General features: G+C 35.4%; 1 protein-coding gene across 6 annotated transcripts in view; it reads left to right on the top strand.

Moving 5' to 3' along the window:
• Positions 1-17,291, top strand: part of AGBL4 (AGBL carboxypeptidase 4) — a 1,081,794-nt gene that overhangs the window by 205,718 nt on the left and 858,785 nt on the right. The window lies entirely within an intron of this gene.

Genomic DNA, 17,291 nt, shown 5'->3' with positions numbered 1-17,291 from the left:
AGTCAGACAGAAAAAGTCGAGAATCACACGACTTCAATCATATGTAGGATATAAAACTGAAGGCAACAAACAAGACAAACTAACAAACAAACCCTCATAGACACAGACACCAGTTTAGTGGTTACCAGAGGGTAAGGGGGGAGGGGTGTGGTAGAAGAGGGAAAAGGGGGTCAAACATATGGTGATGGAAGGAGAACTGACTCTGGGTGGTTGACACACAATGCAATATATAGATAATGTATTATAGAATTGTACACTTGAAACCTATATAATTTTACTAAGCAATGTCACCCCAATAAATTTAATAAAAAGTTAAAAAAATGAAAGAAGAATAAAAATAACAGTATTATTGTGTAGCACAAATGATGCTAATGTATATGAAAATGCTTTTGTTGTACTAACAGTAGAAAATTTTTTTCAAATTTATTTTTATAATTGTTTAATAAAAATAATAATTATCCCCCAAAAAGAATTATTGCCTTTTAAATATGGATTTTGAAGTCTGAGAAGTCAGGGTCTGAATTAAAACTCCCAACACTTACTGGCTGTGTGATTTTGGGTAAACTCATGTTTTTGAACTTTAGTTTCCTTCTCTGTAGAATAAGGTGAAATAACACCTGTTAGGTGCAAAGGTGTTGGCTATTCAGTAAGAATGTTTTTGAAAGTTTCTGGCACTAAGTAAGATCTCAGTAATGTTAGTTATTTTTTTTTCCCTTTTTCTTCCGTTTCTGACCAACTTTATCCTATTTTACTTTTTATTTTTCAGTGCCATGCATTTGTTTGCAACTTGCTTTGAATCTGTTTTCTAGTTGTTTCACTCTAGATGCCTTGCCTTTCTGAATCTACTCTTAATTTCTAAAGGCAATGGGCCATAGAGAAATACTAAAAATAACTGAAACTTGTGTGTTTTTAGAATTTATAAAAACATACTTTTGTTATTTAATCCTCATAGCTCTGAAAAGGAAGAAAATATTATTTATCTCCTTTCACAGATGATGCAACTGAGGCACAGAGAAATTAATTATGTAAGGTCATAGAGCTAATTAATGGTAAAACATGTCTCAAACTGAGGTCCTCAGATTTCTTTTTATTTTTGATGAGAGATTGATAAATTTTAATGCATTAACATTAAAAAGTTCTATACCACAAAAAACACCATTAACAAATTAAAAGACAAGCCAAAGACAAGGGAAAGGTTTGCCATGACTATAACTGACAAAGATGAGTATCTAGAATACATCTATAGATCAGTAAGAGAAGATAATCCAATTAAAAAATGGGTAGAGAAGATGAACGAACAATTCACAGAATAAAAAACCAAAATGGCCATAAATACAACCATTTACAAAGGTAAAAACTATTCTTAGCTAACAAGCTGTCCAAAAAACCCGGCTGAGGGCTGCATGTGGCCCTCAGGCCCTAGTTTGCCAGCTTGGTCTATACCCTCACCTACTCCCCTGTTCTTAACCATTCTTGGAGGGAAAATCCCAATGTATCATTTAATTCATCCTTACTGTTTTGTTTTAAGGGAAAAAAAGTAAAGACTAAAGCTTTAACTCCTGAGCTATCTGATTTTGAAACTTGTAGCTGGAGGAGGAACAATCAGCTGGATGTCTATTTCATATCCCAGGATGAGCATAGATGTCATTTTTATCAGCCCTGTAACAAATGCTGGATAACAGCAGATGGCTGGCATGAGCTCCTTTTTCACACAGGTTCCAGAATAAGAAAGGTGGAGGTCCTCAGATTTCAATCCCCTTCATTTCTGTTACACCATGATGGAATTGTTTTGCTTCTTGAGTACATTATCCTTTGGTTCACATCTACTGAATTCATATTTTTTTAAAGTAATTGGTAAACCATCTATGTCTACCTTTTTTCTTCTTCAACTTCCTTTTTGATGAGTGGGCTATTATTTTTAAACTTTTTAAATTTTTATTAGTTTTAGGTGTAGAAAACAACATAATGGTTAGATATTTATAGACCTCACAAAGTAATAACTATAATAAGTATTACCCCATCTGACACTGTACATAGTTATTAGGATATAATTGACTGTATTCCCTATGCTGTACTGTATATCCCTGTAACTATTTTTTAAAAATTATAGTTGACATTCAATATTATTTTATATTAGTTTCAGGTGTACAGCATAGTGATCGTTGACTATTACTTTTACTCTTGTCTAATCTCTCTTTATTTTTTTGTGTGATTTTTATCCCTTCTCACTGAGTACTTTTCTCCAGAAAACATAATGATAAAAACTTAAAAATGATCGTAACTGAGAAACACAGAAAGGAAACTGGAACATTTACGCTTAGTTTCTTTCACAATACATCTCTGGATCTGGTCTTGACTTTTGGTGTGGGAAATAACGTTTGTTCCTCCTTCAGTCTTGTGCATGGCTCTTATTCTTGAACGTGTAGCCCTGGTTACATATGGTCCTATTTCCTATAGGTAATATAGGAACACTTCATGAGGGGCAGTGTAGTATAGTAGAAATGACAGCAGCATCAGTGCCAACCTGACCTGGGCTCAAATCCTGGGTCTGCCACATATAAGCTATGTGACCTTAGGCAAGTTGGTGTTAAAATTACCTTTTAAAATTCAGATTCCTTATTTGTGAAATGATGAGGTTGATGGAGGTGGGTGTGTGTGCTAAGGATTACCTGCCTTGCAGAGTTCTTGTGCTAATTAGATGTGATAATGTATATAAAGAACATATTACATGGTAGATTTTCAATAAATAGTAGTTTTTATTACCATTATTACCATTATTATTATTAGGAGGCACACAAAAGAATCCTATTTTTTGAGTTCTTGTTCAGGTCACTAGATGCATTTAGTGATAAATAAAATAATCACCAGATTTGGAGTTTGGCCAAGCCATTGACAAACAGATGTGAAAAGGCAGGGCATCTTAGAGGTGCCCAGTGTGAAAAATCTTTGTTCGTTCTGTTTGGCTCCCTTTATGATCCAGATGCCTTCTGCTTTGGTGGTGCCATTGACTGGGTATTTTTAAGGCAATTTGTAGGATTAAGCCTCTCAGTGTACCACAGCAGGTTGAGGCCTGAATGCGTCTGGTAACAATGCAGCCTTTCTCCCGTGGAGGTTGAGACTTATCTAACAACCTCTCTAGGCTTTCTAGGCCTCTCCCCCCACCCCCACTCCCAACGCCAGACCATTACAAAGAGCACTAAACGCTTATAAAAAGGCTTGTAATGGATGAGGAATTTCTGGTGCCAGTGACTTTCTGATTCATTTGTTTTATGGAAGTAAAACAAAAAATCCAGGATAGGATGGGAAAGTATGTAGTGAGAGAAGATTTAAAAAAAATAAAAATCTGTATTTAAGAATATGGGCAGTGCATTAGAATGGATAATGCCCTCGCAAGCTCCAGATCTATATTCATGTTGATTCCTCCACTTTGCTTTCACTCACTAGTGAACTCCTACTACTCTTTAAGAACCAACCCCAGTATTTCTTTTGAAGCTTTCTCACTAGTGAGCCCCTGGAGAGATGGGGATACTTTTCTCATCTTTGTATCTGTTTCACTGCTGAACGCTGAACCCGGCATATAAAAGGCATTTGACAAATGAATAAATCTAACCCAGATATTTTCAAAATATTTGAGGATAGGCAGTCTACCTAACTCCCGTATAATTCCGCCACAGTGACTACTGGTTCCCATAAAGACTGTTCTGGAGATTGCTGGTTAAATTTGTTTTTTTTTCAAGATGCTAATACAGAGCAATAAAAGATCATGCTAAATTCCCAAAGTGCCAAGGGAGTTTAGAAAAGAGAAATATCGGCTGGACTAAAGAAGTCAAACTAAATGCTATCAGAATGTAAACAGACCTGACGCAGTGCCTGGAACTTCTGTAACCCTACAGATGACTGAGACCCAGATAATCTTGGCTTTAAGGAGAACATGGTCTTGCTGTAGACTAAAGACACACTGAAAAGTAGAGTGTATTTAAGGCAGTGTATAATTAAGGCTGAAAGAGATACAATAGACTTATAGGAGGGGGAGTGATTATAGAAAAAAGAATTAATACACTGGATGGACTTCATTAAAATGAAATATTTCTGCTCTGTGAAAGACACTGTCAAGAGAATGAAAAAAACAAACCTTAGATTGGGAGAAAATATTTGCGTAATTCATGTCTGATAAAGGACTGTTATCCAAAATATACAAAGAACTCTTAAAACCCAACAACAAGAAAACAAACATCTCAATTGAAAAATGGATAAAGGTTCACTGGGGTGACAATTGTTGGTAAAGTTACAAAGATTTCAGGTGTATAATTCTGTAATACATTGTCACCCCAATAAGCTTTAATTAAAAAAAAAAAAATGGATAAAGGACCTGAACTGACACTACACCAAAGAAGATATGCAAATGGAAAATAAGCATACGAAAAGATTCTCCACATATCAGTGAAATTATATGGTTCTCAACTTTTCTGTCTGTCTTATTTCGCTTAGCATAATAATCTCAATATCCATCCGTATTGTCACAAATGGCACTATGTCATCTTTAATTATTGCAGAATAGTACTGCGTTGTGTATATATACCACATCTTCTTTATCCAGTCATCTATTGAAGGACCCTTTGGTTGTTTCTATGTTTTGGCCACTGTAAATAAAGCTTCAATGAACAATGGAGCACATATATCTTTACGGATAAATGTTTTCAGATTTTTTGGGTAGATGCCCAGGAGAGGGATTGATGGGTCATATGGTAATTTTATTCTTAATTTTTTGAGGAACTTCCATAGTGGCACTGAGATGTGGTATATAAAACTGAAAACAACAAAAGACCAAGACAAACAAATGAAGAAATAAAAACTCATAGACACAGACAATAGTTTAGTGGTTACCAGAGGGTAAAGGGGAAGGAGGTTGGTAGATGAGGGTAAATGGGATCAAATATGTGGTGATGGAAGGAGAACTGACTCTGGGTGGTGAACACACACTGTGATATATAGACGATGTATTACAGAATTGTACACCTGAAACCTTTGTAACTTTACTAATAATTGTCACCCCAATAAACTTTAATAAAAAAAAAAAAGAAAAAAGAAAAGATGCTCCACGTCATATGTCATCAAGGAAATGTAAATTAACTTAATGATGAAATGCCACTATACACCTATTATATTAAAACAGCCAAAATCCAGAACACTAACACCACCGAATTCTGGTGAGGATCTGGAACAATAGGAACTCTCATTTATTATGGTGGAGGGAATGCAAAGTGATATAGCCCCTTTGGAGGATAGTTTGGTGATTTCCTAGAAAACTAAGCATGCTTTTTTTTTTTACCATAGTTTTCACAGTCATCCTTTATATTTAGCCAAATGAGCGGAAAACTTGTGTCTTAATAAAAACTTGCACACAGATGTTTATAGCAGCTTTATTTGTAGTTACCCAAACTTGTAAGCAACCAAGATAACCTTTGGTAAGATAAAGTGTGATCCATCTAGGTAATGGAATATGATTCAGTGCTAAAAAAGAAATGAGTTATTAATCCATTACGAAACATGGAGGAACCTTAAATGCATATTATTAAGTGAAAGAAGCCAATCTGAAAAGGCTGCATACTGTATGATTCCAACTCTATGACATTTTAGAAAAGGTAAAACATGGAGATAGTATAAAAGATCAGTGGATGCTAGTTGTTGGGGGAAGTTGGGAGGAGGATGAATAGGCAGAGCATAGAGGGCTTTTAGGGCGGCGAAAATACTCTGTATGATACTCTAACAATGGATATGTTGTTATACATTTGTCCAAACCCATAGATGTACAACATCAAGAGTGAACCCTAATGTAAACTATATACTCTGAGTAATAATGACAAAGCACTGTAGGTTCATCAGTTGTAACAAATGTGCCACTCTGGTGGGGGATGGTGATAATGCTGGAAGGTATGTGCTTGTGGGGACTGGGTTTATATGGGAAATCTCTGGTCCTTCTTCTGAATTTTGATGTGGACCTAAAACTGCTTCAAAAATTACCTATTAAAACAATAATACGATGCTTTGAAATAAACAAAAAAAAAATGCAAAGGAAAACCGAGGCTTTGAATTTTGACTGAGGAGCTTTGGCTTTATCCTAAATAGCAGTGATTGAGAGATATATCAATAATTTAGCAAAACAAAGCTAGTTCCTGGGTTTCAGACTGGGAGAAGTTGGGGCAGCCGGACTGCAAGAACATTGCAATTCTTCAGCCTCTCTCAAGGGCATGATAGCTGTCAAGGGCATGGGAGGGTTGGCATATTAGGGGAAGTTCATAATAATCTTAATGACCTTCTGTTTATATGAATATCATAGAGTACAATTTGAACTTCATTTTGAAGTATGGGTAGGATGTCAGGCTAAGGAAATTTGTGTTTAATGGGTTGTTGGTGGGAAATAGAGAAGAGAATAAGAGGAGAGTAAAATGGATTGGAAGGCCAGAGACAGTAGCCCTAGCCTCGGCCTGCACACAGCCTTGCCTGCAGTGAATGTAGTGGATTTACTAGGTGTAGTTAAATCTCCTTAAATGAAGGTGTATACAAAGGATATTAGGGCCCTTTGGGGTAAGAAAACTCACTTTCTGAATTTTGGGTGGGCTTTTGGGTTGAAAAATACCTGGGCTAGAATCCTGATTCATGTTCTTTCTGTGTGATCTCGAATATCTCACTTTACCTCGTTGAATTTTATTTTGTGAATAATAGTAATAGTAGTACTAGTACTACTCGTAATAGTAGTAGTCGTAGTAGTAGTAATAATACTTAATATGCAGGGTTGTTCTGACAACTGAATACATTTGTAAGGAATCTACTAACACTTAAAGGTTTGTTCCCTTGAGCAGTGTGGAGAGCAAAGACTGAATCAGGGCCGGGTCAGTCAAGGGGGATCTTTAAGACTGAGGCAGCTTCAGGTCATATCTCTGTGACTACTACCATCCAAGCACTGTTAAGAGGCTAAGAATTATCATAAATAGAACCCTGTAAATAAAGATCCAAACATCCTCATTGACTGTCAAAAATAAGATCGCAGCAGCATTAAGGCACCCAAGATGAAACACACCAGCACTTATCCACAGCGAAATCTATAAAGTGCTTTCGATTGCTCAGGGGATCTTTAGATGTAGCATCATTTTCTCTATCTTATGGATGACTTGGCCACCTCCGCTATGAATTTTTCATGATTCCCTTGACCCAGCAGGTCTTGCCTGTGGAGAGAGTAATACGGTATTGATTTCGGAGTTAGGTTTCTGCCTTTTTCGCCACAACAGATTTTTGTAGCCTAGAAACCTCAATCCCCTATTACTCATTAGAGACTAGGGCAACTTTTCGTAGATCTGGAATTCAGAAGGCGAACCATTTAGCTGCTGGTGCCAAAGGTAGCCTTTATAGTGGAATTTTAATTGACTTCAGTAATGAGAGTAGCTGTTATTAAAAACTTCCTAACTAAACCAGCAGAGGTAGGATTATAGAGAATACCAAGAAGACAATGGTCTCCTTTGTTTCTCTCACAATTAGAATGTTTTCTTAGGGTTATTTTCTAAATGAACCTTTTAAAAATATACCAGAGGCTAAAAAATAAAAGAAATGTGAAAGAATAATCCAGTTCATCTTTTAGTGTTTTTTTTCTTCTGTGTAATTTTTGGAATAGATGCCTAGGTGATTCTTATTTTCAGTGGCCCTTGGTCATATAAGAGAAATGAAAAGAGGCCATGCTGTTGGTAGTTTTATTTAAACTGCTTTTAAGAAATCAAAAAATCCATATCTTACATCCTGTGAAAACTCATTCTTGGCATTGCCATGGTAACAAGACTTTTAAAAGGGAGTTAACTGAAATTTAGCTGCATATATTATTTCTTTGTGATTCATATTTCATAAAAATGCAAATGTCACACTAATACATGTTTTACCTTAATGTTTTAAACCACCGTTTAGTCTTAATTGATCTAATGTTTTCCTTAATTAAATTTTGTGCTTCATTGAATGGTTTTTCTTCTCCTCTCCCCCACAATCCCCTCTTCTGTGGACCCATCAAACTATACATTTCAACTGGGTGACATGCAATTTAGGAAACTGTCACATAGGAGATCAATCATCCCAACCTAAGAACTCAACAAAAGATTTTTAGAAAACTGCTTGTCCTGCCTAGAAATTTAGCCTATTCTCCTACTTGGATAGAATTTTAGTATCTCCTTTTCTGTCCTTGTCCTTCCTCTCACCATTTGAGTCTTTCCATAAAACTGAGAAGCAGAGTACGCAGGCGGAAATAGTCCCTCCAGGACATCCTGGATAAAAATGCAGGCTTCACTATTCCCTAGCTTTGTGACCTTGTTCAAGTTATTTAACCTTTTTGACCCACAATTTTATAATAGGTAAGCTAGAGATAAAACAGTAGTTTTGTCATAATACTTTTAAGTGAGGATTAAATGCAATGACGCTTTTAAAATACTTGGCACAGTGGTTGGCACAAGATCTGTGATCAATAATAGAGTTGTCATTTAGATTGTAATAATAGTAATTTGGAGGACGTAGACAATGTGTTACTTAACTTTCAGTGGAGCTTTGTATTTGTTTGGAAGATATTTGATAAACTTTTTTGGAGGAGTAGTGAAACTCCAAGGGTAATATATTGTGCCAGAGCAGAGATGACAGATTTTCCTTTTTGTTTCAAGAGTAAAAGGGAATAGAAGTAAACAGAGAGGGAAATGGGATAGAGAGCAGATTGGCAGTGAGATAGAAGATTGTGCACCGCCTGACATGACCCATTCCAGCAACTCCCAGGCATTTTGTGTTGGACAAATCCATGAAATGGTTTGTGAAAGTGAAGTGTATGTTTGTGTGTAAGAGAGAAAAGTGGTGAAGGGAAGGATTTCACCTTCTGATTGACATGGACCAGACAGAGGCAGCAAGTGCTGACACAGCCCCTGAAATGTGAGGGCACCTTGAAGATCCCAGTCTCGGAGACTTCAGAGGAGAGGCATGTGGACTTCGATAGTCAGAAACCGGGGGCAGGGTGTGTGGGGATTTTGTCCATTACGAGATCGGGATGCTCAGCTAGCCTCTGGGTTACATAATGATAATGTCAGCCATTTCTTCCCCCAGCTTTACTGAGGTATAATTGACTAGTACAATTATATATATTTAACGTGTACAACATGGTGATTTGATATATGAATACATTGTGAAATGATTACCACAATCAAGTTAATTAACATATCCATTACCTCACACAGCTACCTTTCCTTTCTTTCTTTTTTTTTTTTTGTGTGAGAACACTTAAGACCTACTTTCTTAGTTTCTTAGCAAATTTCAAGTATACAATACAGTATTATTAACTATAGTTACCATGCTGTACATTATTCATCTTATAACTGAAAGTTTGTGCCCTTTGACTGGCATCTCATTTCGCCCTGCCCCCAACTCCTACCGACCTTCACTCTACTCTCTGTTTATTTGAGTTCCCACAGGCCTTAAAAGGACTCTCCAGTGAAGCAACTCTTGGCTGGAAAGTGGGTTTTCCTTTTACATACAGAGTCAGGTGTTTTTTGTTTGGTTGGTTTTTGTCTTTGCTTTTTTTCAGAACATCTCAGCCAACAGGGATGAGAACAGACTCTCATTTCCTGTGGATAGATCCACAGTGGACAGACCATCCCCAGTGTCTCTTACCTCTGCACCTCCTTCCCTTTCCTACTGCTTCCCACCGAGATTCCTGTTCTCTCTACCTTTAGCTCACTCAGCTGAAGCTCACTCAGCTGAAGCTCACTGTGCTACACACACAGATTTGGAAGTCACTGCCGCTGACTACATAATCCTGGGAAAGGCATTTTCCTAATCTTTCTAATCCTCTATTTCCTCATTTATAAAATGGGAAATGATTCCACCATTAAAAGGTCATTGTAAGAATGAAATGAGTTAATGTGTTCGAAGCACATGGCACAAGACCTAACCCTTGTTATGCACTCAGTAAAAGTTCTTTCCTTTCTCCTTCATCTGGACTTTTACCATTACCTCCAAGCTTCTCGAGGATAGGTGATGCCACCCTTTTGTCTTTGCCTTCTTTGTTGCACCTGGCACCATGGCTATCCCATAGAGTGGGCTGGGGGTGCACAGCATGTGGTATCACTATGTCTTTTCCTGTGTTCTCCCGTCATATTGGACTTATTCCAGCTGTACGTGCCATGTTCTCTCCTTTCACTCGGTCCTCCCAAATGTAATTCCTTCTGCTGGAGATCTTTTTTCTGTTCTTTTCCTGTTATTTCAACTAATTTATCAAGTGTCAGCTTGATATGACTGTTCTTCAGAGAAAAAATTCTTGATCCTTAAACAAAGTAAGGACCCCGTTTTATATTTTCATTGCTTCTAGTACTTTTCCTTTGCAGCATCTTTCACCCTTGCAATCACTTCCCTAACTGAAATTATTCATCGAAGATCTATATTTATTGCAAGTCTGGAAACTATTTGAGGCAGAGAAAATGTCAGTTTTCTTTAGTGTATCTTTAATGCCTAGCATAGTGCCTGGGATGAAGAGCTCTGTGTGTCATCATTAGTTGATTGACTCTTTACATTATTCAGGCAAATATTGGTGCCATCAGAACAGCTCTAGAGACCATAGGTGTCCAGGATAGTAATCTGTACCTAACAAATACCTGATAAATAACGGCTTACGTCTGGGTTACTGGGAAAAGCAAGAGAGCATGCACTTTAATATGCACCCTTGTTTTTCATTTTTAAAAGCTGTCCTCTTTTCGTTAGGGAAATATTTCCCAACTTGCTTGCTGTAGAACACTAATATGAGTGCCATTAATGAGAAACACTTTATACTCCGTCCCACTTTGGGAGAGTAACAATGAACATGAGCATTTTTAAGGTTTTGACAAGACTAGTAGTAATGAAAATGGGCCAACATTGCTTAATCCAGTATTTCCAAAATGTATTCTATCACTGATACCTGTTTTGCCTGAACACCTGTTAACATTTCGTACAATATAAACTGTGTAGGAAACACTGACTTAAGGACTAGCACAATTTTTCCCCCCACTTTCACTGCAAATAACGGAATACCCAGCAAAGTTATTTAAGACTTTTAACTAAATGGAAAATATTTAGTTTCTTCTCACTAACATACTGTATAATTCTAGAATGATGAAAGTTTTCATCTTGAAAGATCCTTGAAGGTTATAAAGCTGATGTATGACGTAGCATGTGAAGGAGTCCCCCGGTGTGCCCTGCAGGAATGTACTGTGGTGGGTAAGCTCACAGGCTCCTCAAGGCAGACTGCTGGAGGGCAATCTGGGCTCCACCACCTACTGCCTACGGGATTTTGGCCAAAATTCTCATGTTTTCTGTGCTTGGCAGCTGCCTGGCTGGTACAATGAGGATCCGCGCTAGAATGGCAGTCGGGAGGCGGAGAGGAAGGACAGCGATCCAAGAGCCTAGCGGGGCCTATCCTGAGAGACTGTGTCTAGTAAATGGGAATCCAGTGTTAAGTCCCCTAGGCTGAGCTGCTCTTGGAAAAATAGTTGCATTTGGATAAGGAAAACATCACAATGTAATCCTTTTAGGACTGTGACATATTTACGGAGTTCGTGAAATCACGAATATTGTGTTACTGACAAAAGCTGTATTTGTATCTTTAGTTTTATTCTCAAAGCATGCATTCCAAAACGTGTTTTCTCTTGCTCACTCATGCTGTGAACTAATTGCATTTCAAACTTGGATATCCAATAAGTCACCTACCATGTCCAAAAGAGAACACTATTAAAAAAAGGAAAAATGTCCCAGATCTCTGCTTTGAATATGTTATTCTCTTCTTCTGCAAAGTTCAGTGATTCTTTAGAGCCTGTAGTGATATTTCCAAAATGATGTCCTCTTGGAACCCTAGATGATTTTTAAGTGTTCCTCGAAAAAAGCATTCTCTAGACAAATAGGCTGAGAAAATGCAACTTTAAACAAAATTTAAAACAACTCTTCTATAGATACTTCAAAACTAAATATCTAATTTAATTTTTTAAAGAAAGCATATTGTACAAAATTGAGAAGGTATGAAGTGGTATATGTCCTGTCCTCTGGTTATCCAGTTCCCCTCCCTGGAGGCAACCAATGATACTAGTTTGTTATATATCCTTTCAGATATATTGTAGTCATAGATAAATATGTGAGGTCTGACAATTAAGTTGGAGAACTCATTCTAGAAAACGTACTACATTCCTCATTGCTGAATATCACTAAAGTCACCTTCGAAGAACTCCCCTTGGGAAGCTATGCACTGCCACCAGCGCCTCGTCCACCCTTCAAAGCAATATTGGAACTCTTTCTGGAATGGCCATCACAGCTGTCGTCGTATTACTCTTGATGTCATGAATGTCATCAAAATGTCTTCCTTTTAGTATTTCCTTTATCTTCGGGTAAAAAAGAAGTCATTGGGGCCAGATCAGGTGAGTAAGGAGGGTGTTCCAATACAGTTATTTGTTTATTGGCTAAACACTCCCTCACAGAAAGTGCTGTGTGAGCTGGTGCATTGTCATGATGCAAGAGCCATGAATTGTTTGTGAAAAGTTCAGGTCGTCTAACTTTTTCACGCAGCCTTTTCAGCACTTCCAAATAGTAAACTTGGTTAACTGTTTGTCCAGTTGGTACAAATTCATAATGAATAATCCCTCTGATATCAAAAAAGGTTAGCAACGTTGTTGTAACAAGTTCGTGACCTAAATTGTCCGACTTCGTACACGTTTATATGCATATATTCCTCTTTTTGAAGCATTAATCTTTAATACTATATATCTTATTTCACACCCTTGTTCTTTTTTTTTACCTAATAAATCATTTTGTAGAGAATAAGACTACCTAACAGTTATCTATAGAATACTTATTATGTGCGGGGTAATGTTTGAAGGTCCTTACGTGTAATAAGTCCATTAGTAATTAGAAAAGCTAGTTTTGAGACATATTTTATCTCATTCCCATTTTACAGATGAGGAAGCAGGAACACAGAGGTTACATAATTCTCATAAGTAGGTGGTAGAGCTGGCTTCAAATAGTAACAGTTTGGCTCTAGAGCCTTTGCTCTCAACTACGATACCTCTTCATCGTAATGTGTCAATAAATTTGTTCTGCTTTATTTTTTAAAATATTTGCATAGTAGTTCATTATAGGAATTTGTTATAATTTATTTAACACATTTATTTATGTATGGATATTTTGGTTGTGTTCAGTATTTCTCATTATAAAGAACGTTACATGAATATGCTTGTACAAAAGCGATTTTATACATGAGCAAGAACTATATCTGTAGGGTGAATTCTTAGACAAAGAAGCACTAGATTAAAGGATAGGTGGATTATTAATTGTAAGTGTTGTCAAATTTCCCTCCATAAGGATTATATTAGCTTGAACCTGATGAAATTGCTGTTTTTGTAAGTAAAAAATGATAGAATATGAGAAGTTTCTCATAAGTGCTTATTTTATTTATGCCCCCAGCAAGTATCAAACCAAGAAGGGGGCCATACGAGTAGGAAGAGTCTGCCTTGGTACAGACAATACGTGGGTGCATTTTCTAAAACGAGTTCTAAAACAATAATGAAACAGACTGAAAGTCAGGCAGCTTCTCCTTGTCACAGTAAACTGGAAATTCTATATCAAGTTAGTGACAAAATATTCCTTCCTGCAAGGGGGAACTGACGCTATCTATCACACTCCCTCACGCGTGGTATAAACATTGCTTCCACCAACTATGTTTAGAGTTGAATTTTAGACCCACTATAATAATATTTCAGCTGATAACTTTTTTTAGGGTTTTAAAAAGCTTTGTTGGGGGCACATATTTTAAATAGGTGGATTTTATGGTATTCACCTATTTAAAATGTGTGTCCCCAATAACATTTTTAAAAAATAAATCAAGAGTTAGGCATCTGTCACCACAATTCAGTTTTAGAACATTTTTACCACAAATTTCCTGGCACCCATTTTCAGTTAATGACCACTCCCATGCCTATTCCTAGAGAGCTGCAGATTTGCTTAGTGTCTCTATAAATTTCCTTTTTCTGGATATTTCATAGAAATGGGATTATATAATTAGTAGTCTTTTGCATCTGGCTTCTTTTACTTAGCACATTGTTTTCAAAGTTTATCAATGTTGTATCATGTACCAATAGTTAATTCCCTTTTGTTTTTGAATGGTATCTCATTGTATGGACATACCACATTTTGTTTATTCATTTAACAGTTGGTGAACATTTGGATTGTTTTGAATTTTTGGCTGTGATGGATAATGTACCTGAGAGCCTTATGGTAAATTCATATTTTATGTTTTAAGAAGCTCTTTCATCAGTCAAATTGGTTTCTCATTGTGGTTTGAATTTGCATGTCCTTAATTATTAATGACACAGTACAACTTTTCATGTATTTATTAGCCATTTATATATCTTCTTTGAGAAAATATCTCTTGAAATCTGTTGTCAATTAATTTAATAGATTAGACTTCTTTTGTAATTAAATTTATTGGAGTGACATGGTTAGTAAAATTACATAGGTTTCAAGTATACATTTCTATAATTCATCATCTGACTATTGCATAGATTTGACTTATTATTATTGAATTGAAATAATTATTTATATATTCTGGATACAAGTCTATTATCAGATATGTGATTTGCAGTTATTTTCTCCCGACATTGTGCTTGTCTTTTCATTTTTGTAAAGTTGCCTTTGAAATGCAAAAGTTTTGAATTTTGGTAAAGTACAATTTATCAGTTTTTCTTTTATTGATTGTGCTTTGATATCATAGCGAAGAATTCTTTGCTAACCCTAGGTTATGAAGGATGTCTCTTATGCTTTGTTCTGTGTTTTATAGTTTTAGCTCTTATACATAATTTTTGTGTGTGATGTTAGATGAAGATTTAAGTTTATTTTTTTCTGTATGCAGATATCTATTTGTTCCAGTACCATTTGTCAAAAAAGATCATTTTTCCCATTGAATTTTCTTGGCAGTTTTGGTGAAAATTGACTTTACATGTATGGTGTTATTTCTGAACTCTCAGTCCTGTTTCATTGCTCTCTATGCTATCCTACTCTAATACCCCATAATATTCATTACTGTAGCTTTAAGTTTTGAAATCAGGTAGTGTTAATTCCCCAGATTTATTCTTGCTGAAAATTGTTTTCAGTATTCTAGGTTCTCTGCATTGCCATATAAATTTTAGGATCAGCTTATTATTTTCTACAAAATGCTTGCTAGGTTTTTGATAAGGATTGTGTTGAAACTGTGTATCAATTTTGGGAAAACTGCCATTTTAATAATACTGAGTCTTCCAATGTACAGATTTATAATACCTCTTCATTTATTTAGATTGTAAATTTCTCTTAGCAATGTTTATATGTTTCAGTGTACAAGCCTTGCATTTCTTTTGTTAATTTTTTTATTTATTATTGAATAAGATATATGATACATAATAATATACAAAATTAATCAATCTATTTATTTTACCTCATTTCACTGGCTAGAATGGAACAAAAGTTGCAAACACATATATCCTTTCCCTGCTCCTAACCTTAGGAGGAAAACTTTTACTGTTTTATCATTTAATATGTTGTGAGCTTGGAATTTTTTATAGATGTCCATTATCAGTTTGAGAAAGTCTCCTTCTGTTTCCAGCTTTCGATAATTAATGGGTGTTGAAATGCTTTCTTTGGGTATCTATTTAGATAATCATGTGATATTTGTTTTTTATTCTATTAATGTGGTATATTATTTTAATTGATTGTCAGTTGTTAAATCAATCTTGAATTCCTGGGATAAATCCCACTTGATCATGGTGTATAATTCTCTTTCAGGCTGCTGGATGTGGCTTGGTAATATTTTGCTTAAGATTTCTTTCTATTTTCAAGAGGAATTTTGGTCTGTAGTTTTTCTTGTAATGTCTATGTCTAGCTTTTGTATAGTGGTAATACTGGCCTCATAGAATGAGTTGAAAAGTGTTCCCTCTCCTCTATTTTGTGAAAGTGTTTGTGAAGGAGTAATTATCCTCTCTTTATAGATTTGATGAAAAATTATCTGGGCCTGAGATTTTCCTTTGTGGGAAAATTTTTAATTACTAATTCAATTTTTTTACTTAATATACGTCTACTCAGAGTTTCTGTTTCATCTTGAGTTAATGTATTTTCAAGGAATTTGTCATTTTTTTTAAGTTGTCTAATTTTTTGACAAAGAATGTTTTTCATAATATTAGCTATAATTCTTTTAATTTCTGTGTGTTTTATACTGATGTCCCTCTTTTTAGTCCTGATTTTAATCATTTGTGTCTTCTCATTTTTTTTTCCTTGGTCAGTTTCACTAAAAGTTTGTCAATTTTGTTGATCGTTTCAAAGAATTGACTTTTGGTTTTGTAGCTTTTTCTGTGTTGTTTATTTTGTTTGTTTTGTTTTCAATTTCTTTGATTTCCCCACCCCCACCCAGTATCTGTACTTACCCTTTTTCTTACTTTCAGTTTAGTTGCTTTTTACACAGAAGTTTACATTATTGATTTGAGACCATTCTTGTTTTCTGATATAATCACTTAAAGCTGTAAATTTCTCTTTAAATAAATTTCCCTATAAATAGACAATGTTTAAGTTGCATCCCGTAATTTTTATATGTTTTATTTTCATTGTTATTCAGTTAAAATATTTTCTAATATCCTTTGAGATTTATTCTTTGATCCATGGGTTATTTAAAAGCATATTGTATAATTTTCCAGGGATTTCCGGAGTTCTTTCAGTTGTCCATTTCTAATTTAATTCTCAGTTGATTGTCTTTCATGAATATCCTTTATTCTAAGAGTTAAATTTTCTTCATTAATTATTTAACATTTATTTATCCCTTTAATGGAAACACTAATTCATAGAGAGATAATTATAGTTGTGGGAAGATATTGAAATGGAATGAGGTTTCATGAGGACATTAGAATGATGGATTTGTCTTTATTATACTAATATTTTCTTTTATATTAATTTTTCTGTTTACTGATTTTGATTATACTGTTTTTAATGTAAAAAATTGAATTATAAAGTAATGGAAACCGAAAACAAACTCTCTTAGTTTCTCCACCAAGAGACAAATCCTGTGGACTTGAGTGTCTTCTTTTCCTCTGTCTCTTCCTCCTTTCTATTCAGTGAGCAATTGATTAAACAAGTAAAGTAGTTCCCTTGTGCTGGGAATTGGTCTCCCTTTCTTTCTCCTTTTCTGTGCATGTTTTTTTGCACTGATATGTTGCACTCTGCGTATAATTTTTTGTTCTACTTTC

This window comes from Rhinolophus sinicus, chromosome 14 (assembly GCF_057876585.1).
Source record: "Rhinolophus sinicus isolate RSI-liver-muscle chromosome 14, RSI-T2T, whole genome shotgun sequence".
Lineage (NCBI taxonomy): Eukaryota > Metazoa > Chordata > Mammalia > Chiroptera > Rhinolophidae > Rhinolophus > Rhinolophus sinicus.
Note: the sequence above shows the minus strand (reverse complement) of the source record. Positions and strands in the feature narration are given on the sequence as shown.